The following is a 23,198-nucleotide window of genomic DNA, read 5'->3' as shown; positions in this document are numbered from 1 at the left end:
GAGGAAATATTTCATCTAAGTTCTGAAGAAAGTAGAGGAGGCGCGGGAAGTGTTCCAGGTGGAGGGAGTAGTGTATGCAGCTTGAGGAGAAAGGACCATTGTTAGGTTTAGAAACTGAAATTAGGCAGGTGTGTTTGGAACACAAAGAATGAGTAATAAGGATATCTGGTGAGGTAGTCAGGGGCCAAATTTCATTCTTTTTAGTAGGAAAAAATCAATAAATTGTTTAGTGGCTACTATCTGTGAGGCATTATTATGTGATGCAGTATGAAAGAATATAAACCTTCAACCTAAATTAGAAAAAATCTGTCAGGTAGTGTCCAAAAAAGGCCAAAGCTTGTTGTGGACTCTTGTGGGTAGTATGGCATTTGAAGATGAATTTTTATTAATAAGATACGTAGCCTAAACTAGGATATGCTTCTTTTTAATCTTTGGTTTAAGGATTTAAGGCCTTTCCTCTCACTTTTGTGAAAATTGGGGAATCTCTACCCAGGATTTCTGCGGTGACAGCCTTATTGTCAGAATCTTGTGGAAAGCTCTTTAGAAGGACTTTAGGATGCTGCTTCTACATTTTCTTTTATAATTTCTTCATAAAGGATCCTGCATGATTCCTACTGTGTTGCTACCCAGCCAGTGATATCTAGTGATATTTAAATCAGTTGATGAACATTTTCCAAGCTTCAAGCCTCTCAGGTGCAGGTATAATGGGGATTAAGATATACGAAGCAGATATTGGTGCTTTATTGTAGAAATAGCTGTTATCTCTTAACAGATATCAGAAGGATTTCCAAGGCTTTATAGACCATCACCAAAAATAGTAATTTTATTCTGTTTCATTTGGGCAATATGTATGAAAGTCATGTATTAACCATGTAAGTCTTATAAAGATAGGATGGAAAAAACATATGCTTTTATGGAAAGGAGAGAACACTTTTAGTATCAACTTTTCAGCTTAAAACAGCTGAACACACTTTAAAGCCTCAAACTTAATGGTATTTAAAAAAATTCTTTGCATCAAAAGAGAATTAGGTATAAAAAATGAATAGGCAGTCATGAGTTTTTAAAAATATATTTTCAAACATTGGATAATGATGTTAAAAAAGCAAACAATGGCATAATGAAAAAAGACTCTTGTCCTGTTGACTTGCATTATCATGAAAATATGAACGTTTTAATTTTACTTGAAAAAGAACTACTCAGGTGTTTATTTTTTAAAAAATTTTATTGATAGATAATATTTTACATACTTATTGGGTACATATGATTTTTTGTTACATACCTAGAATGTGTAATGAATAAGTCAGGGTATTTGGGATATGTATCACCTTGAGTATTTATCATTTCTATGTGTTGGGAACATTTCAAGTTCTCTTTAGTTAGATCTTCTTTAATTTTTCATTGGAATGACATTCCAGAACCTTTATGATTTGACCTCTGCTAAACTTTTAGTCCCAGTTCTTGCTTCTTTTTACCTCTAAATTCTTTTTTCACTATACCAAACTCATCACAGTTCCCTTCACACCATACCATTTTCTACTTTTACACTCATTTGCTTTCCTTTGCCTGTAACACCTTACACATCACATCTTTATATGATTAATAACAGACTCCAGAATCAGAGAGCCTGGGTTGAATTAATCTAAAGCTTTTAATATAGTGCCAGTCTCATGATAGGTGCTCAGTAAATGTTAGTTTTCCTGATGACTATATTTACTGCATCCACTAGATTGTGAATTCTTTGAGAACAGTAATCATTTTGTTGCTTTTTTTTGTACACCTAGCACATAATGCAGTGCTTGGCATATAGTAGGTGCTCTATATCAGTTTTTGCTCAAGCTCTAGAAAGAAAAACTGAAGAATATTGTTCAGGATGTTCAAGCTTCATGCTATTAAGAAATATCCTTCTGGACTCTGATGTTTTATCAAATTAGATGTCCTGTTTCAATGATCTTCACACAATGTTTTGCAAGTTTGCAAGCAAATTAAGGGTGAATATAATAGAGAAGTCAGTATCTTTTTTATTATAACTGAAGAATGCAGTGTCTCAAGTGATTAATACATTTCTGGTTTCACTTCCTCTTGCCTCATTTTGTGAAATTACTGACCAAATCTTTATTTTTTGTACAGCTTTATGAAACTCAGATTATCAGGAATCATGCAGAAGATTGTTACTGCTAATAAATAGAAATCATTACTGCTAATGAAAATTATGGGATTGCTGTGATAGTGGATTGTCTATTATAAATGTTAAAGTTTCTGCATATTGTGACCTTTAATGTAATTAGCTATGTCCTAGCAAGATTGAATATTATTCAAAGGATTAAACTAATCTGAATATTAAGGATAAAGTACACCTAGATTAGACTGGTTTTACTGTTTCTATTTTGTAATAATTTTCTCATTGTAATTATGGATCCTTGTATAAGAAAAATATTTTTGAAATATTATATACTCAACATCATCTTTGAATTTTTCACTTCCTGTTTTGTTAGTAAAGTGGATAAAGCCATCTGGGCATAAGGGTTAAAACAAATGATCTTAATACATTAATGTATTTGATTAATACCTGCTATAAGATAGGTGAACCTTGAACACAGCATTCTAGGTGAAAGAAGCTAGACACAAAAGACCACATATTGTGTAATTCAGTTTATATGAGATGTTCACAACTGGAAAATTTATAGAGATGGAACATAGATTAGTGGCTTTCAGGAGCTTGGGGTAGGAGGAAATGGTGAATGACTGCTGATGGATGTGGAGCTTCTTTTGGGGGTGATAAATTCTAATATTGATTGTGGTGATAGATGTACAATTCTGTGAATATACTAAAATCTCTGAATTGTATAAAAGGGTGAATTTATGGTGTGTGAATTATATTTCAATGAAGTTATTCAAATTCTAGTGTTCTATAGCACTGTAAGATGACTATAGTTAACATAGTCATCTATATAATTTCAAATAGCTGGAAGTAGTATAGTGACTGTTCACAAAGAAATGAAAGATGTTTGAGATGATGAGTATGCTGATTACCCCAGTTTGATTACTACATTATATGTATTGCAACATCACTGCGTACCCCACAAATATGAACAGTTTTTTATGTATCAGTCTTAACAACTCTACAAATAAATACTAAAAGGTAAAAAATTATAGTGTTGTATTAGCTTATAGTTTACCCAATAAGCTAATTTAGACCTGCAGTCTATGCTGTCTTAATTCATATATGCTATCTTCACACATTGTTTTAATTCACACCCTATTTTTTCAAGACAGAAGCAGTAAATTTGTGTTTCATTTTATTTTTAGGCCCTAGTAATCTCTCTATATGATATACTTCAGTAAATGTTCATTTAATGACAATGACTATTAGTTCACTGTATTGTGAAAATCTGGATTTTTTTCCCTAGGGGGAAAAAGGTATTTTCTTGTTGTAATAGAAATAGTAATTGTATGGTGGGACTAACAGGCTGTCAGCTTGTCTACATGCCCTGAGAAAGGTAGCAAACTTTAGTCAATAGACTTGTTAAATGAAGGATGTGAAAATTACATAGTTTTCTGATACTTCTTACTTTTTCATGCTTAAAGTACCAAAGTTTGCTTTTTCTTTTAGATATTTGAAACCATTGAAACATTCTGAAATTTCTTGTTTATTTTCACAGTCACATATTCCTGACCAGTAATCTTGCAAGTGAGAGAGAAAACATTTATTGAATACATTTATTATTTTATTTTATTTTTCTAGAGATGGGATCAATCTCTGTTACCCAGGCTGAGTGTAGTGGTGCAGTCACGGCTTACTGCAGCTTCAACTTCCCAGGCTCAAACAATCCCCCAGCCTCAGCCTCCCTAGTAGCTGGGACCACAGGCATGTGGCACTACACTTGGATAATTTTTTAAAAAGATTTTTGTAGCAATGGGGTCTTACTGTTTTGCCCAGACTGGTCTCAAATTCCTGGGCTCAACCAATCCTCTCACTTCAGCCTCTGGAAATGCTACTGTACTCAGTAAATAAATTTAGTTATGAATAAATTGTCAATATATTGGCCCAGTAAAGAAAGTAACTACATTTCTTATAGAAGTTCACAACTGGAACTGCCCGTATGGTAAATAAATAAGAGTGAACTCCTACAAAGTGTATGCTTACTCGGGAATATTGTAGGGACTTTCCCAGGGGGCTCTTTGGGCCCCAGAATCATGATTAGATGCTCTAATATGCTCATGTTCTCTCAGATAAAAAAATAGTTGTGAACAAATAGGACTTTTATAATCTAATCATTTTACTGTGAAACCAAGGAAGCCTCTTTGGGTAAACATTAAGTATCATTTCAAGTGAAACCTGGATTTAGGTTATATCAAAATATGGTAGAAACAAAGGATTAACATATGGGTTTTTCCTTGAAGATTCTCTCCTTGTTCCTATTTATGTCTTGTTTAGGGAGTACTCTAAAATAGTTTATCTCAACTTATATTTGAACACATTTTAGGCTGTATTTGAGATTTCATAATTTAAATTTTTCTACTTTGTCACTTGTGTAAGGACAAAGAAAACAAAGTGAACTGCATTTGTTATATTCATGGCTGCTAAAAGGTTCCTAGCTAGGATTCTAAGACTGTTACCTCCATAGGGTTGAACCTTATTGTGGTTGATTTGTTCTTTGTTTTATTAAAGGGAGATAGGCTCCTGGTGTGGGGAGAATTACCACAAATTTCTTGCTACCACCACCACTTCCCACCTATTTTGCCTTTCTTTTTTTTTTTAAACCAAAGGCTCAGGTCTGTATACTATTTTGTTGACAACAGCCAGTTTAAGATGGAACATTAATCATTCTTCTGTGAAAATCTTGGCTACTCTGTTATTGGAAATTTGTGTCTTTGTAGACTGTAGCCCTCCCACATGTTACTCAGCACCCACTCTTTCTTCTCTTCTTTTGCTAATTGTTCCAACTTCAACATTACCATCAAAATTATAGTTTATTAATTGAAAATTATATGAATTTGGAGTCTAAAGTAAAATATTCAACTTGACTTTTAAAAAGCTACCATCCTCAGCCCTAATCCTTACTTCCTCCCAGGAGCAAACATTTTTCAACTCTTGTAGCTTGTTCTATTTGAATTATAATGTTACTGATTTTTCAGTTTTAGCAATTATCTATTGATTTTTAGTTACTGAAGTTTAAAATTTAAGTAATACCTCTTGTCTATAACACCTACCTACGTAGTTCTGATCCCCTAGCCTCGCACTGTAGTTTTATTGTAATTTTGGTTAGATGAGTGCTTCTCAGTTCTGGCTGTACGTTAGAATCACTAGGAAACTTGAGCGAACAAATCTAGGTACCTAAGACTCAACCTCACAGATTCTGCTTTGTGTGTTTTGGGGAGGACCCTGGGTATCTATGTTTTTTAAAAAAGTTTTCATTTGCTTCTAATGTGCAGCCCTGTTTGAGAACCACTGAGCAAATAATAAATAAATCAGTATTTATTATGACTGTGTAAATGCTTTCCATAGCTCAGCTATGTAGTAAGTCATTACTTTTCCTTTCTTGCTCATATTTTCCCCCTGGTGTTAAGAAATAATTTATTTTTTATTTAGTTTTCTATGTACCTTTTTATACATTCATTAAAAGTATGTTGAACTTCAGTGTTAGGGATATAGCTGTGAACAAGCAGATTAAAATTCTCCTTGTTCTCCTAAAGTCTAAGGGGGAGAGATGTACAGTAAACTAAATAAATAAAGTACATATTAGGTGTCGTTAAGTTCTGTGGAGAGTAATAAAGCAAGAAATAAGAAAAAGGAATATTGGAAGTAGGATGAGGTTATAATTTCAAATAGGGTCATTAGGGAGGACTTCATCAAGAAGATGATATTTAAGTAAAGGCTTGAAGCCTGTGAAAGATTCATGCAGATAATCTGGGGATAAGGGTGTTCTCATCAGTGGGATTCATAAGTGCAATGGCTTGAGGTGGGATCCTGCCTTGTGTTCTTGAGTAGACAGAGGCAGTGTGTCTGGAGCAAGTGAGGAGGAGGACCAAGGGTTAGAATGGGTAAGACCTTAGAAGGCTATTGTCACTATGTTGGCTTTCATTTGCAGCTAGATGAGAAGTCTTTATAGTCTTCTAAGCAGAGGAGTGACTTTATCTGACTTAGGGTTTAAAAGGATTTCTCTGGCTTCTGCTTGGAGAATAGATGGGAAAAGGCACTGGCAGAATAAGGAGCCTGTTGGTAGGCTAAGACAGAACTTATACAAGATATGATGATGACTTGGACAAGGGTGGTAATAAGCAGTGGCAGTGGCGAAAAGTGGTCACGTTCTGGCAAATTTATTTTTAGCTACCATATTAACTAATTGGAAAAATTTTTAAATGTAGAACCAACAGGATTTTCTGATGGATTGGATATGGTGTGTGAGAGCAAAAGAGGGGTCAGTGGCAACTCCAAGGTTTTTGGCATGAACAATTGGAGGAATGGACTTTTAGCTAACTAAAATGGCAAAGACTGCCAGGGGAGCAGATGTTTTTTGTAGGATAGAGAGATCTGGAGCTTCATTTTGGACATGTTAAGCTTAAGATATTTATTAGACACCTAAGGGAAGAGGTTGGATATAGCAATCTGGAGTTCAGGGAGATAACAAGGCTAGAGATAGGCATTTATAGAGTCATATAAAGTGAATAGATGCAAATGAATGGAGTATAAATGGTAAAGGGGCCCAAGGACTGAAACCTGAAATACTCACATGGAAAGAGACTGGGGAAATGAGGATTCAGCAGAAGAAACTGAGAAAGACCAATCAGTGATGTAGGAGGAAAACCAGGAAAGCTTGGTGTCCTGGAAGTCAAGTGAAACTATGTTTTGAGGAGGGAATGATCAGCCTATAAGATGCTGCTAATGGATTAAGTTAATTTGAGAACTGAGGATCGACTATTGGATTTAGCAGTATGGAGTTTATGAATGGCCTTGACGGGATCAGATTTGGTGGAGTGGTGGGGTGAAAGTCTGTTTGGTATGCATTTAAAAGATGACAGGAAGAGAAAATTGGAGATGAGGAGTATATTATGAATCAAATTTTCCAAATCTCCCCAGTTGTGTTAAACTTATATTAATATGTTCAAACACAAGAGGCATTTGAACAATTTTGTCTTGAAGAAATCTCTCTGGGCTGGAGCCTTCTGATATGCTCCAATTTGAATGAATTATTTCCACAACTATTGTCCTGAGATCTTCATTTTCCATCAGGCAAGGAATACCTTTTATGCCCTTATATTTAATTCAGTATTTTTTGTATCCCATATTTTCTTTATTGTTTTTGAGTTACATATTCTTCAGCAGTTTTGTGAGAAAGGGAGCATGAGAAGAAAAACTTTAAAACCTTGTATGTCTGAGAATGTCTTTATTTTACTCTAACAAGAGATGAATAGTTTGAATGGTTGTAGTACTCGAGGTTGGGAATAATTTTCCCCTCTCAATTTTGGAGGAACTTATTTAGCCATTGTCCTGTTCTCTTTTTGCTGTTGAGGTTTCTGATGCAATTTAAAATCTTGATCCTTTATATGAAAACCTTCTTAGTTCTGTAAGCTTATAGAATCTTCTTTGTCTCCAATATTCTGAAATGTAACAGTATGCTCTAGGGAGGCTCTGTTATCATCATTTGTGCAGGTTACTTAATGGACAATTTCCAATCTAAAAACTCATGTTGTTTTATTTAGGAAAATTTCTTTGAATGAGTTCTTTAATGATTTCATTTTCACAGTTTTATCTGTTTTCTGATTTCTTTGAACTATTTTTATTCAGATATTGAATCTCAGGAGCTAATTTTCCTGTATTTCCCTCATTTTCCACCTCTCTTGTTACTTAATCTGTTTTCTGCAACATTTCTTCAATTTTAATATCCAACCAGAAATCTTCTGGTTAGTTTTTTTTTTTTTTTTTTTTTTCAGAGACAAGTAAACATTTATTTTTATACCTTTCCTCCTATGTGTATTTCAAGTCTTTCTCACAAGGCCCCAGGAATCACCAGATTCAATTATGTCCCTCGGCTTGTCCACTGCTGCAGGAGTCTTAGGGAGCCTTGTACAAATGCTAGAGTTACTCAATTACCAACATTAAACCCTAGGATAAGAGATGCAGCAAAGCAGGACTCCTTCCTCCACGGAATGTGCTGATTTCAGACGAGGCAGCAGCCAATGTAGAAAACGCTGGAATTTTTCCTTGGAACTGGATTGTGATGAGAGGTGCTTGCCATGAACATAAGCTACTGTTTTTTTCTTTTCTTTTTTCTTTTGAGACAATTTTGCTCATTGTCTAGGCTAGAGTGCAATGGCGTGATCTCGGCTCACCGCAACCTCTGCCTCCCAGGTTCAAGCGATTCTTCTGCCTCAGCCTCCCGAGTAGCTGGGATTACAAGTATGGGCCACCATGCCCCGCTAATTTTTGTATTTTCAGTAGAGTCAGGGTTTCACCATGTTGGTCAGGCTGGTCTCAAACTCCCGACCTTAGGTGATCCGCCCTCTTCAGCCTCCCAAAGTACTGGGATTACAGGCATGAGCCACCACGTCTGGCCAGCTACTGTCTTTTCTTTGACCCCTCCTTTCCAGTTTTGAAAGATAAAGCAGGAAATAATCTTCTCTGAAGATACTTGATACAAATTCTCCAAACCCAAAAACACATGCTTCCACTTTGTTGATAAAAATTTATTGCAGTTTGGCACCTGGTTCTAGTTCAGCTGGCGGATGAGCTGATTGATGCGTTCACCCCGATAGCCAGGTATGCCCATCTCCTTGAGGAAGCCCACTCTATTTTTGGTAGCATGACGGGCCACTGAGAGGTGGAAAGGGCTCAAGAACCATGAGATCTCCTGGAAATGCTTCCCCAGGAAGGCAATTTCATGAATGAGGTCTTCCAAACAAATGACACCAGACTTCCCCAGGTGCTCCTCCAGCACAGTGTTGTCTGTCAGAGGGATGGTCTTATTCTTGACCCTGGCTTGTCCATGTTTCAAAATGAGTTCCCGGACAGACTTCAGATTTGGAAATCCCCAGGTCACATAAGGTTCCACTATGCGCAGCATTTTTAGGTTCTGGGGAGTGACTTTTACAAAGACACCACTAAAAATTTTCTTCAGGCGAAGTCTTGCAATGGTTCTCTACACCAGTAAACTCACACCATCAATCCTTTCTCTGCATACGACAAAGGCCAAAGAATGTTTATCTGGCAATTCCAGGGCACGAGGCTTCACTTCTAGTCGTCTGACACGCACCTTGTCATGCGTCTGCTGCCAGGAATCATGTAGGAATGATTCCAATCGCTTAAACCTGGGCCCTTTTCCTTTCCTCTGCTCCTTCTTTGCTAAAAGTGCCTGCTTTGCCTGAGTGGCTTTGAGGGCTTGATAAGCCTTCCTCTTTTTCAGGAGATTTTCTGGAACCAAAGGGATTTTTCTTTGCTCTTGCTCCGCCATCTTTCCGGTGTAACAGCTCCTGGTTAGTTTTTTTATTCCTATCTTTTTATTTCTAAAATTTTTGCTGTCTGATTATTCCTTTTTTTTGCTAGTATCCTGTTCTTGTTTCATCAATGCAATATTTTCTCATCTTTCTGAGGGTATTGTAATTGTTTTGAAATTTTATTCTTCTTGAGTCAGTTTGTTTTTGTTTCTTTTCCTTTCCTCTTCTCCCTTCCCTTTCCTCCTCCTTTTCTTTCCTCCCTTTAAGCCTGTGTTTTTTATAAACAGATGCATTGCTTTGTTAAAAGATAAGCTGAGATTTATTAGAATTTTAGAGTTTGAGCATGAGTTTGACGATTTGTGAATTGTGCAGAACCAGAATGCAATCAGTTAAGGCCTTCACAAAAAGATCATGAGAGGAAGGCTTTTTTAGGGTGAACAAGGAAGCAAGGCAAATAATTGATTCGTGGGAAGTCTCAAGTGAAGGATTAGTTGGCAGTTTCTGATTGGTTAAGCTTAAGTGGTGGAAAGTCCCTAGTGAGGGGTAGTTGGCAGTTTCAGATTGATTAAGCTTTAGTAGGGAAAAGTTCCTAGTTAGGGACTAGTTGACAGTTTCTAATTGGCCTAGACTATGACAGTTTACACTGAGTTGAGTTTTGGCTTGTGTAAATAGGAACCCAGGATGCTGGAACCATCTTAGATTGATGGCCTCCCAATTAATTATTGTAACAGCTCAAATGTCAGATGATTCTTGATTTTTGTCTAATATTTAAGAGTGGAGTACATGCTGGTACTGTTTCTTGGTGTCTTCACCATAGAGTGAATGGCTGGGCTGTTAGTAGGAACTCCTGGTGTCAGTCTCTTTAGATCTTTCCTCTTGTGTTCATCAGATTATTCAGCGAGGATTATTTCAATTTCTGGCCCAAAGGGTAGTCTTCTCACTACTAATGCTCGTGAAGTCGAGTTGGAAAAGGAAGTTGTAAAAGACTTTCAACATTTATTAAGTAAACTTTCAATTAATTCCCATTTTCATGATTATCTTACACTTAACTGCTCTTGGGTTCTTTATATCAGAGACCCTCTCTTTTAACTTCTCCATAGGATAAATCTTTGGCATCTTCTGCTGCAATAGGGAGAGCAGATACTATATAGTTTGAAAATACTAGCTACTTTTTAAACTTTTCGTCATGAAAATCTCAAGCATGTTTTGAAGTACAGAGAGACAGGTATAGAGACAACAGTTCCCATGTACAATTACTGACTCAAGGCCAGTTTTGTTTTATCTATTATTTTGAAGCAATACCAGACATCACTATTTAATTCATAAATATGTATCTCTAAAGGAAAAAGGCATTTTTATAGAACAAAGGCCATACGACTGCATCATTGTCACACCTAAATATAATTAATAGTAATTTCTTAGTATTATCAGATAGTTTAATCAGTGTTCAGATTTCCCTGATTGTCTCATTAATGCTTCTTCATTCTCACCCCACAGTGTGTTTGTTTGATGCAGAATCTAAATTAAGATCCTTGTTTTGGTTGCTTTGTCTCTTAAATTTTATATCTTTCTCTCTCTTTCTCTTTCCCTTCGAAAATTACTTGTTGAAGAAACAGGATCAATTATGAGATTTTTCACTGTTTGGACTTTGCTGACTGCATCCTTATGGTGCCATTTAATATGTTTAATGTGTCTCTTCTATTTCCTAAAAACTGATAGTGAGATTAGATGATTTGTCAGAATTATGATTGCAGTATTTTGGGTGGGGGGGCAGAGGGAGAGCAACACTGTCTCAGAAGTATTGTACTTCTATCATGAGGCACTAATATCTTGTTTTTACTTTTTGTGATGTTAGTTGCCATTGATGACCATTGCCTAGATCCTAAAATTAATTTGAGTTTGCAAAATGAAGATATTCTTATTACTTCATCCCATCCACATTTATTAGATGGAAAACATCTACAAAACAGTGTCACCAACTGTTTGGTTACTTGTGATGTGATTCCTATAGAAAGACAGGTTGTTTTTTTCCCTTATTTTCCTGTTTTTATGGAAATGAATTCGTTTCTTTACATCCTTCAAAGGGGAGCAGTGCTTTTTAAAATTAAATTATTAATTTTTGAGATGCAGTCTCGCTCTGTCACTCAGGCTCGAGTTCAGTGGTGCAATCTTGGCTCACTGCAACCTCCGTCTCCCAAGTTCAAGTGATTCTCCTACCTCAGCCTCCTGAGTAGCTGGGATTATAGGTGCCCACCACCATGCCTGGCTAATTTTTGAATTTTTTGTAGAGACAGGATCTCACCATGTTGGCCAAGCTGGTTTTGAACTCCTGACCTCAAATGATCTACCTGCCTTGGCCTCCAGAGTACTGAGGTTACAGGCGTGGGCCACTGCACCCAGCTAAAACTTATTTTTTTAGTGTCATGAACCCTTGGACTTAAATGGATTTGGTGTGTCAATCTATTGTCCTTTTCAGTGTTCAATCTCTGGGCCATTAAGCCTCTTTAAGTTGACTTCTGAGTCATTTAAGTCTTTCGAACTGTCTTACTTTTTGGAATGACAAGATGTTTTGGGAACATTTCATATATTTTCTGCTTCAGACCTGGAATCAACTGTTCCTTAGAGGAATTTTGTTCATTTTTGGAGAAAGGAAACTTAGAGACCTCAGTCTATATGCTAAGGGGTAATTGATTCTTAAATAGACTTTAAACCAACCCTATTTTTAGCCCTATCTCCTCATCTTTTTTTAGAGGTACTTGGTATTGTCACTTCCCGAAATTTTAGGAGATTCTTAAATGTGGATTGGTTTTTTCTTAGCTTTCTCCTTTGTTGATTTAACTTTCTTGAATCTGCTTAGTATATTATCACTCGTTCATTGACTTTACAGCTTCCAAAATTGCCCCTTTTTCCATTCCTGTTTTTTGGTCCTTGTGGGTGTATGACATTAAATAAAATGTCTCATTTTAGTTTTAGAGTTTGTGCTAAATACTTATGTTTAACTTGTTAGCTTTCATTGTTATATTTAACTAGAAGCCATCTATTCATTAACTTCTTATGAGCAGCAGTTAGGCTATCTTGATTTCGCTTTCTTCAGAGAATCTATTAAACTATTTTTTCTTAAACCAAAGCAGTGCTCTCTTTAAGAAAAACTCTCCAAAAATATCTTTTGTCATCTAACTTTGGTAAGAATAGGAGGAGAGGGAAAGAGATGGGATGGAGAGAAGCAAATGGGCAATAAGGAATGACAAAATTGAAGATTTCATTGATCATTCCTAAGCTTAAAGATTTGATAGTTTTATTTTCCCCAAAAAAAACTTCTCAAATAGACCAACTTCTTGACTATCCCAACACTTCTTTAATAAACAGCTTAAAATACTATATGATTGACTTAGGCTTTAGACAAAGAGCATTTCTAGAGTTAGAAGAATTTTTTAAGTGCGTAGTATATAATGGTGATTTTTATTTGACTTCTATCTATTGTGGTATATCAGCCATTTTTTCTCTGACAAGAGAAATATTAAGTTAGTGGGGTAAATTGCTTAGAAGACAACTGCACCATTTACTCAATTAATAAGGGAGCCTGGGATCTAGAAACAGTGAATGCCTGAGGCTGTCATCAAGCCTACACTTAACTTTGAGACCATCCTGTGGTTCTCTGTTAAAGCCTAGCAGTGGAATTGTTATATAAACTTTCAACTGTATTCAGTTCAGCATTGTTTATCTTACTATTTGAATAGTCCAAATAACTGTGTGTGGTGGCCTTTAGTTCTATCCCTCAGTATTTCTGGTTCTTCTCATTCTGGGCACATCGTAGGCTTGTACTTCTCTACTCTCTTGAAGTTAGGAGTGGTCATATGACTTGTTCTGATCAAAGGAATGTGAAAGAACCAGTACACAATTTACCATGTTCTATTCTATTGCCTTAGTTGTTCCAGGTGATACAAACTCTTGAAACTTGCATCCCTGAATGATGACTATGTAGAGCAGAGCAATGGGGGTGCAGTGAGATCAAGAAAAAAAAATGTTGTTACTTAAAGCTATGAGATTTTGGGATTGTGTCACTTTGGTGTAACCTAGTGTGATGGTTAATGCTGAGTGTCAACTTGATTGGATTGAAGGATGCAAAGTATTGATCCTGGTTGTATCTGTGAGGGTGTTGCCGAAGGAGATTAACATTTGAGTCAGTGGGCTGGGAAAGGCAGACACACCCTTAATCTGGGTGGGCACCATCTAATTAGCTGCCAGAGCAGCTAGAATATAAAGCAGGCAGAAAAACGTGAAAAGACTATACTGGCCTAGCCTTCCAGCCTACATCTTTCTCGCGTGCTGGATGCTTCCTGTCCTTGAACATCACACTCCAAGTCCTTCAGTTTTGGGACTTGGACTGGCTCTCCTTGCTCCTCAGCTTGCAGATGGCCTATTGTGGGACTAATACTTAATAAACTCCCCTTTATATGTCTAGGCTATTAGTTCTTTTCCTCCAGAGAACCATAATACACCCAGCCTGTCTTTTTATTTTTTTTTAAATTAATGTATATGTCTTATTTAGTTATTTCGCCTTTTAGGAGATGAGATCTCACTGTATTGCCCAGGCTGCTTTTAAACTCCTGGGCTCAAGCAGTCCTTCCCTCTCAGCCTCCCAAGTAGCTGGAACTACAGGCATGCACCACCATACCTAACTAACTTAGCCTGCCTTGACTAATACTCAGTGAATGTAAGTCTTACTACTTAGTTTCTCAGAAAAATATCCTATTGTTTTCTTTGATTCCTATGTTAGCACCTAGGTAGTTAAGAACAAAAAGACATGGATGATTAATTTTTAAAAAAATCTTTATGGCTATTTTAAAAGTCAAGCTTTGATTTATAAAAGATGCAATTCTAAAATGCTTTCAGGGTGAGATTTTTGAGAAATATGTCTTCACGTCTTTGATAATTATGATCTTATCATAGGAGACAGAAATAAAGCTTTTGAATTCTGACTTATGGAGGAAGAGTAATTTTTTTTTAATTTTTAATTTGTTTTTTAGAGATAGGAACTTGCTTTGTCACCCAGACTGGAGTGCAATGGCATGATTATAGCTAACAGCAGCCTCGAATTCCTGGGCTCAAGCCAACCTCCTTCCTCAGCCTCCTGAGTAGCTAGGACTACAGGATATCCTACTGTGCCCAGCTAACTTTTAAATATTTTGTAAAGACAAGGTCTTGCTGGGCCAGGCGTGGTGGCTCACGCCTGTAATCCCAGCACTTTGGGAGGCCGAGGCGGGTGGATCACGAGGTCAAGAGATCGAGACCATCCTGGTCAACATGGTGAAACCCCATCTCTACTAAAAATACAAAAAATTAGCTAGGCATGGTGGCGCGTGCCTGTAATCCCAGCTACTCAGGAGGCTGAGGCAGGAGAATTTCCTGAACCCACGAGGTGGAGGTTGTGATGAGCCGAGATCGCGCCATTGCACTCCAGCCTGGGTAACAAGAGCGAAACTCCGTCTCAAAAAAAAAAAAAAAAGACAGGGTCTTGCTTTACTGCCCAGGCTAGTCTTAAGCTTCTGGCTTCAAGCAGTCCTCTCCCCACAGCCTCTCAAAGTGCTGGGGTTAGAGGCATGAGCTACCATGCCTGGCCAAGTAATGATTTTTTAATATTGAGAGATAATATATTGCTGTCATGGGAAAAGCAGTACACCTGGAAGTTTAAATCTGTTGTGGTTTGTTTTTTTGTTCTGTTTCTTGTTCATAGTGGCTTGTTTCCTTACATGGTTTAGTGATTTAAAAAAATACCAAATATGTATTTAGCTGAACTTAATTTGTGAGAATCCTAATGGCCTAAATTGAAGATTATTTATTTCATGGAGAATTTGCACTGATTTCTGTCAGAAGCCCGGGATCTATACAGCTGAGTCCACTTTACTACCATTTAAAAGTCTTGCCTTAATATGTGTGGAGTTCCGTTGTTTATCATTCTGATCTCCCAGGTTTATTTTCTCTGTGCCCCCCACTCTTACAGCTCACTGTTTTTTTTTACACCCTTAGAATTTTCTGTTACCTACAAGCCCAGAAATATATTAAAATTAAAATGCTTTTTAATAGCATATCCTGGATCTAGTTGTATAATAGAGCAAAAGTCTTTGTTTTTTCTGCTGTAAGCAAAAGTTCTAGAAAACAAATTTCTGAGAATATTAAGAAACATCGTATATACTTGCAGTATTCATAGAACGCAGGTTTACCAATGTTTTAGCATGTCTTATTGTAACTGCCTCAAGCTTGGCTACTCAGTGCTTAAAGGCCAGAATATGAGAAGTGAGGTGTGGTGAAAGGAAAGCAACTTTATTCAAATACTAGCAGCTGGGGAATGGCAAGGCACATTCCCTTAAAAGTCCATTTCAGCTTTTTGGGCTGAGTGACAGGTTTTAATAAGGAAAACTTAGTGTGGGAAGTATGCAGGAGTGGTGCTGAAGGGGGCAGGTCTACATTTATTGTTCAGAGACACGTAGACTATCTTGAGTAACCTCCTGTCTGGAGGTTCAGTTGGTATCATCTTGACTACTTCTTGGTAGTGGTGGACTAATTGTTCATAACTCCCCCTAAGCTGGAGGATTTGCAGCTGGTTCTCTATGCCTGGCTTGTTTCAAAATTAGCCCCTGGAATTTCTAAGCAAGCACATAATTATATAAGCGAGCACTGTGCACAGGAGTGTCTGGTGGGAAAGGAGGGAAAACAAAGTTTTAAAGTATGTTTCAAGGTTAAAAGCAAGAAAGGAAAAAATACGTTTCCAAATGCATTTTGAATGTAAGTTTTGGTTACATTATCTCACCTAATCTCCATAGCGATAAAATATACAACCTTTTTCAAAAGGTAGTATGTTTGCCATTAAATTTGTCATTTCCAAAAATGAGGACTTGGCTTTATAAGTCATAATTGGAGGATATTTTGATATTAGTACTTATTAGTATCTCATTTGTTGTGTTTGACTTAAATATTTTCATGCAGAAACATAGAATATGCTTACAGTGGATGAAAAAAGAATATAAAATTATATCTTTTATAATTATGTCGTATATCTGTATGTTAAGCATTAGAAATGGACATGGCAAAAATAAAAATAGTTTAGAGTTAGGGATTGTGGAAGTCTTACTCATTTTATCCTAGTGTTATTCTTATGATTTTGTACAGTTAATGAAATATACACAAAATCTATTAAATGAGCATTAATACCTATTTTTATTAAAAATTTATTAATTTTATAGTTTTTATTAAATCTGTTAATATATTTATACAGAGAAAGAAGTCTAAGATATATATGTTTATGTATATATATATTGAACTCTCAACCACAATTATCTCTGGGTGATAAGATTTCAAGGGATTTAAAAAAATGTATTATGATATTTTCATAATATCCAGTTTTATAAACAAAGATAATTTATTAATCTTATGATTATTAAAAAATGATAAAGCTATTTTCATTTTGGAAAAAAAGTCCCATGTGCTATAAAAACTAGATTTTGATTTAAAAATTTATCTTTTTATAGGGCTGAAGGGGAAAAATGCTTATGTCCAAAGGAAAAAAAAGTTCACCATCCATCTTTTTATACATCTTACCTGTGTGGTGGAAGTACATAAAAATTGAGGACTGCATCCACTCAGTTGTTTAACTAATTGTTGAGTGAGGATCATTTGGCATCAGAAGGTCTCATACTATACTCAGATTTTTTGATCATTTAACAGTAAATCTCAAACATTTAAATATTTGCTTGAGTTATGTACTTTATTAGAGAGATTAGTATTTATTAAGGAGAGAGCCAGGTACTTTATATGCCTGGTATTTAGTGTCATAATGATCTTTAATCTCACAATGACCCTGGTATATCTTATTTTGTACATATGTGAAAATGGAGTTGCAAGAGATTAAGTAAATGGGGCAGAGATATTTAAAAAGGAAGTAGAAAAGTCATAATTTAAACCTAGCTCTGAATAATTTGAAAGGCTTTGCTCTGTCCATGTTACAATGTGGCCTGCCATGAAGAGTAGACCCGTCCTGCTGTTCATTTTATTTGACTTTTCTCTGTATTTATACCATTTTTATTTGGTACTTGATTATTTCAACAAAGAAAGGTATTGAAAAATACACATGAAAGTTGATTAGTTATAATTCTCTTAAGATTTTAAGGACACCGTCCTCCCCCCCGCCCCAAACACACTTTTGGCAGTCTGAAAATGGTTAAATTTGATGAAATACTAATGAAGAATTACAGAGTTATTTGTTTGACTTTGCCACTTGAGACATTTGGAAAATGAGACAATTCATCTCAGTGTGCAGCTAGTCTCATTTCTTAAAGAAAATTAATTAATGCAGTTTGTCTTCCTTCCATATCTCTGATTATAGTCCTTTTATTATACCTTCACTTTTCTGCTTTACTCTTCTTCTCTGGAAATACCTGTTTTTCAAGCCTTCCTTATTTCTTTCAACCTGATAAGTAAAAGCAATTTTCTTCAGTGTGAGAATATATTTATAATTTTAGTATACTTTAGACAAGACAAAGTCACTTGCACAATATCCCACAGGAAGAAAATTCCTAGGAATTTCACAGGCACCAGTGCCCTTTTTAAAATGATATAATCAATTTTCCCTTATAATTGTCTTTATTACTCTTTGTCTTCTTTTTGGCAATATGGGTTAGTACTGTTTATTTCTTACCAAGATTTTCTTGTAGCATAATAGCTCCTTACTTAAATTTATCAACACCATAATGTTGCTCTTAATACCTTTATATTTTTAAAAATAATAATACCTATGATTTTGGAGCCATATTTGAGTGATTTTTGAAGAACAGGGAATTCTTTTCTATAATTTTAACAATTACAACCAGAAATGCAATTTCTTTTCAGGAAGTGGCTTGAGCAGTTTGTTACTTAATCTTTGTGAATATGTTTTTCTCCATTTTCACAGTGTGGACTTCTCATTTTAAAGGTAGAATGACTACATACTCATTTTCTTTCCTTTTGGTATTCATCTGAAAAAGTAGGATTTTAGAAAATCTGGCTTTTAAATCACTTTTAACATTTTTTCCCTACCCCACAGACCCAGCAAGGAATGACTTTAAAAAGAATAAGATTGTTATCAATTATCTCCCATACCAGTTCTGCATAAATTTTTTAAAATCATGCTGGTGAGAACATGGAGAATTGACATGAATATATTTAAAGCCAACTGAATGACAAATGATATGAAAAATAAAGGATAGAAGTGAAGTAGGAATTAGGCAAATACCTATGTTAAGATAGCAATTTATATATTTATATTAAGATTAAAGAAAGGCAACATAAAATCACTGCCATAGATTACTCTGGTTACAACCTTTAAAAAAGTATTGACTCGGTGGCTCACACCTGTAATCCCAGCACTTTGGGAGGCCGAGGCGGGTGGATCACGAGGTCAAGAGATCGAGACCATCCTGGTCAACATGGTGAAACCCCGTCTCTACTAAAAATACAAAAAATTAGCTGGGCATGGTGGTGCGTGCCTGTAATCCCAGCTACTCAGGAGGCTGAGGCAGGAGAATTGCCTGAACCCAGGAGGCGGAGGTTGCGGTGAGCCGAGATCGCGCCATTGCACTCCCGCCTGGGTAATGAGTGAAACTCCGTCTCAAAAAAAAAAAAAAAAAAAAAAAAGTATTGACTCGGCCGGGGCTGTGGCTCATGCCTGTAATCCCAGCACTTTGAGAGGCCAAGGCGGGTGTATCATGAGGTCAGGAGATCGAAACCATCTTGGCCATGGTGAAACCCCATCTCTACTAAAATACAAAAAAATTAGCCAGGTGTGGTGGCACGCGCCTGTAGTCCCAGCTACTCAGGAGGCTGAGGCAGGGTAATCGCTTGAATCTGGGAGATGGAGGTTGCAGTGAGCCTAGATTGTGCCACTGCACTCCAGTCTGGCAAAAGAGCAAGACTCCATCTCAAAAAAAAAAGTATTGACTCTGTGTAGATTACAGAAATATTATTTCATTATTTGTCCCTGTGATAGCTGCTATCTGGCAGTTGAAGGGGTAGTAATCTTTAAAATCAAATAACCCTGTCATAATATCATGGCAGAAAATTGAAAAGATAGTAAAAATATACTGGACTTTGAGGACCATTCTAGGGGGAGCAGTTTACAGATACTTTTAATAGGGAGATTTACAGATGCTATGCTATTTGGTATAGTTCATGTCAAGCTGAGGAGACAGATGAGGCATATCAATCATGTTTGAGGATTCTAGAGATAATCCAGAAGAGTCTTCACACTTCAGAGAATAGTTACAAGATTGATTAGCTATTCTTTTCAAATTCTGCTTACTTATTCCTCTTATTTTACACTTTGAATTATTTCATTGTAAGTCTCTGTAGTTTTGTCATTCTAGGTTCTTTTAGGGTTGGCATTACGCAGTGTTTTCCTTGTTGGCCCTGGTTTGAGTTTAGTGTCCATGCGAGAGATCTTTGGTAGAGGATCTGAGGAGCAGGGGAAGAGACTAATTATAGAGCTGTACTTAGGGCATGAGTATAGAGGATGTTTTGTTGAGGTTGTCTTCTACCCTGGAGGCTTCCAGGGAGGGATTAGAGGAGCTCTAAATATTAAAAATGACAAACTATGGGGTTTGCCCATTTATACAAATAAATATGGCATTCTGAAGTGATAGAGTTATAAAGCTTTTAATACAACTTTGGGGCCTGGGTGTGGTAGCTCATGTCTATAATCCCAGCACTTTGGGAGGCCAGGGTGGGAGGATGCTTTGAGTACGGGAGTTTGAGACCAGCCTGGGCAAACATGGTGAGACCCCATCTCTACAAAAAACAATTCTTAAAAATTAACCTGGCATGGCAGCATGTGCCTGTAGTCCCAGCTATTGGGGAGGCTGATGTGAGAAGATCACTTGAGCCTGGGGGATCACGGCTGCACCACTGTATTCAGCCTAGGTGACAGAACCAGGCCCTTCCTAAAATAGAACAAAAGAAACAAACCCCCAAAATGAAAAAGTCAAAACAAAACTTTGGAGGTGATGGGAGATGACTATAGCAGAGCTTTCAGAGAGTAAGATGAACGGCTGTTTTTCCATCTTTATGAAGCTGAATTATAAATTATGAAAAATACAACCTTCTTATCTACTTATCAGTTCTGTTTTAAAGTAGTATATACTCAGATTACTTTTGTATCCAAAGCCAAACATTAAAAATTTAGATTCAGAAGAGATAACTGACTTGCCCAAGGTGATAAAGCAGGAATTAGAACTGATATTCTTAACCCTTAGCCAAGTGTATTTGCTACACATGTGGGGTTTAATACTTTATCTGAGCCATTTATGATTTGCTGGTTACATTCTTTTGGATAATTGATGGTTTGAGATTATAGAGTCCTGACATTCCACAAGAATTTATTTGATTATTACCTCTAACTGTAATCATATTAGAAATGTAGGTCCATTGCCACAGAGTATAGTGGTGATCAAGAAAATTCACCAGGTGGGTTTTATTTTATGTTGTACAAAATAAATAGCAAGCATCTTTATGTAAAGTTACTGGTCTGAATTAACATTCAGAAAAAAATCACAAAGGGAACATTATTCAAACCAGAAAGATGAGAGTGCTTTGGAAATGTCATGAAAGAAATAATGTTTCATTAAAAAAAAGTTTCACTGACTGTTGAGTCAATATTTATCTCATTTCATACTGCTTAAGTTTCAGAGAGGCCTTTCCTGACCACGCCATATAAAATAGTATCTTCTCATTGCTCCCTGTATCCTACTCTGCTTTTTTATTCCCATAGCACTTACTGCCATCTGACATGACACTTACATGTCTGTATGCTTAAATATGTAATGCAATTAATGATTTACTTGTTTATTTTTTCTCATTAGAATGTAAACTCCATGAGAGCAGAGACTTTCTCTGGTACATGTCTGGTGCTCAGAAATGCTTGTTTGACTGTGGAAAACAGCTTGGACATTCCTGAAAAAGTTAAACATAGAATTACCATTTGACCTTACAGTTTCACTCTTAGATATACAGAAGAATTGGAAACAGCATTCAAACAAATATATAGCATAGTAACACTATTCACAACAGGCAATAGGTAGAAGCAGCCCAAATATCCATCAGTGGATGAATAGATAAACAAATTGTGGTATATACCTACAATGAAATATTGTTCAGCTGTAAAAAGGAATGAAGTTCTGATACATGCTACAACATGAATGAGGCTCAAAAACATCTTGCTAAGTGAAAGAAGCCAGGCTCAAAAGGTCATATATTGTATGCTTTCATTGATACGAAATGTTCCGAATAGATAAATCCATAGAGATATAATGTGAATTGGTGGTTTCCAGGAATAGAGGGAGAGGGGAGAATAGGAAGAAACTACTTAATGAGTGGTTGGAAATGTTTTGAAACTAGATAGAGATGGTAGTTGCACAGCATTGCATAATGTACTAACTGCCATTTAATTGTTCACTTTAAAATGGTTGATGTTATGTTACATGAATTTTACCTCAAATTATTTTTTTAAATGCTTGATGAATTAAGGAATGTAATCAGTTTGTTTTGAATCCCTGCTGTGTGTAGGTCGCTGTACATAAGACTGCCAATTGCTATCTCTGCTAGCTAAGCAAAATGGAGGAGTGCGAACAACAATGATTAGACTAGAATATCTGATGCACTATTTGATTCATATGGGAAAAGAAAAATATTTGATTGACATGGAACATACTTAGAAACAGTTCCTTAAACCTGATGTAATATGAAGGACAGAGCAAAATAAGACAGCTGATGCATGTGGAGTCTGTGTGCATGTGCCGTTCACTTGTCAAGTTTGGAAATTCTAATTCTTTGGCTGTTTCTTTCCCAGGGGGCTTACTGTGTGTATGACAGAGCTCATTTTACCTACTCTTCCTTACTTTACCCTTATTGTGAATCCTACATCACAGCTGAAATCCTTCCAGCTTGGGGGTGGTGTGGAAGCATTGTAGCACAAAATTGGCTGGAAGTATCACTGTTTAGTGCCATGATCTTTCTAGAGGAATGAAGGAGGAGAACAATACCAAGAAATTAATCCAAATTCTATCTCAACATTTGAGTTTATTCATTTACCCCATCAACCAGAAAAGCTTGCACTTCTTCAAAATAGAACAGATTTCCAATTCTCATCTATTCACCTAATCTCATTCTGCAGGTTTGTTGGGCTCCACAATGATTGTCATATGAAGACTTTCTACATTTTGTTAATCAGATACTAGAAAAATTTGGACTATTGTAAATTATAACCAACTATCCAGACTCGGTGTTTTCCATACTAAATTATATCCTTTTATGTATGTTCTACAAAGTCCACAGTCATTGTTTTTAAAAAAACAACTTTTGTGTTTCACTCATACTCTCTTTTCAGTTTATATCCCCATATGGTTAACTATTAGCAATGGTTTCTGTATTATAGGCATTTCTGAAAATGGGGAAATATCTAACAGTAAGCCCAGTGTTACTCTGAAATGTAGATGGTTAACTGCTTTTTTGTGTAAATTAATAATGAACAACCAAAATTTCTGTGATACGTCATCTGTCATATAAATGACAGAAATAAAAGTTCAGAAAGAAACATTTCATTCTTTTAAAAGTATCTGTCTTGAAATAGCTTGATTTTATGTTGAGTCAAATTTATATATGTAATGCAATATATCACAAAGAATAGAATAACAGAATGGCATAGTGGTTAAGGCACAGGGTTATGGAATCAGACTTGAACTTGC

At 36.2% G+C, this 23,198-nt stretch overlaps 1 protein-coding gene and 1 pseudogene across 2 annotated transcripts in view; one reads left to right on the top strand and one right to left on the bottom strand.

Moving 5' to 3' along the window:
- The window catches only part of TTC28 (tetratricopeptide repeat domain 28), a 655,746-nt gene that overhangs the window by 120,930 nt on the left and 511,618 nt on the right, over positions 1-23,198 (top strand). The gene's annotated exons all lie outside the window — the stretch shown is intronic.
- On the bottom strand, positions 8,551-9,470 carry LOC105725781 (ribosomal protein uL30-like; annotated as a pseudogene).

This window comes from Aotus nancymaae, unplaced genomic scaffold, assembly GCF_030222135.1.
Source record: "Aotus nancymaae isolate 86718 unplaced genomic scaffold, 86718_ANA_hifiasm-v0.15.2.pri h1tg000076l, whole genome shotgun sequence".
Taxonomy (NCBI): domain Eukaryota; kingdom Metazoa; phylum Chordata; class Mammalia; order Primates; family Aotidae; genus Aotus; species Aotus nancymaae.
This window is presented reverse-complemented; position numbering and strand designations above follow the sequence as displayed.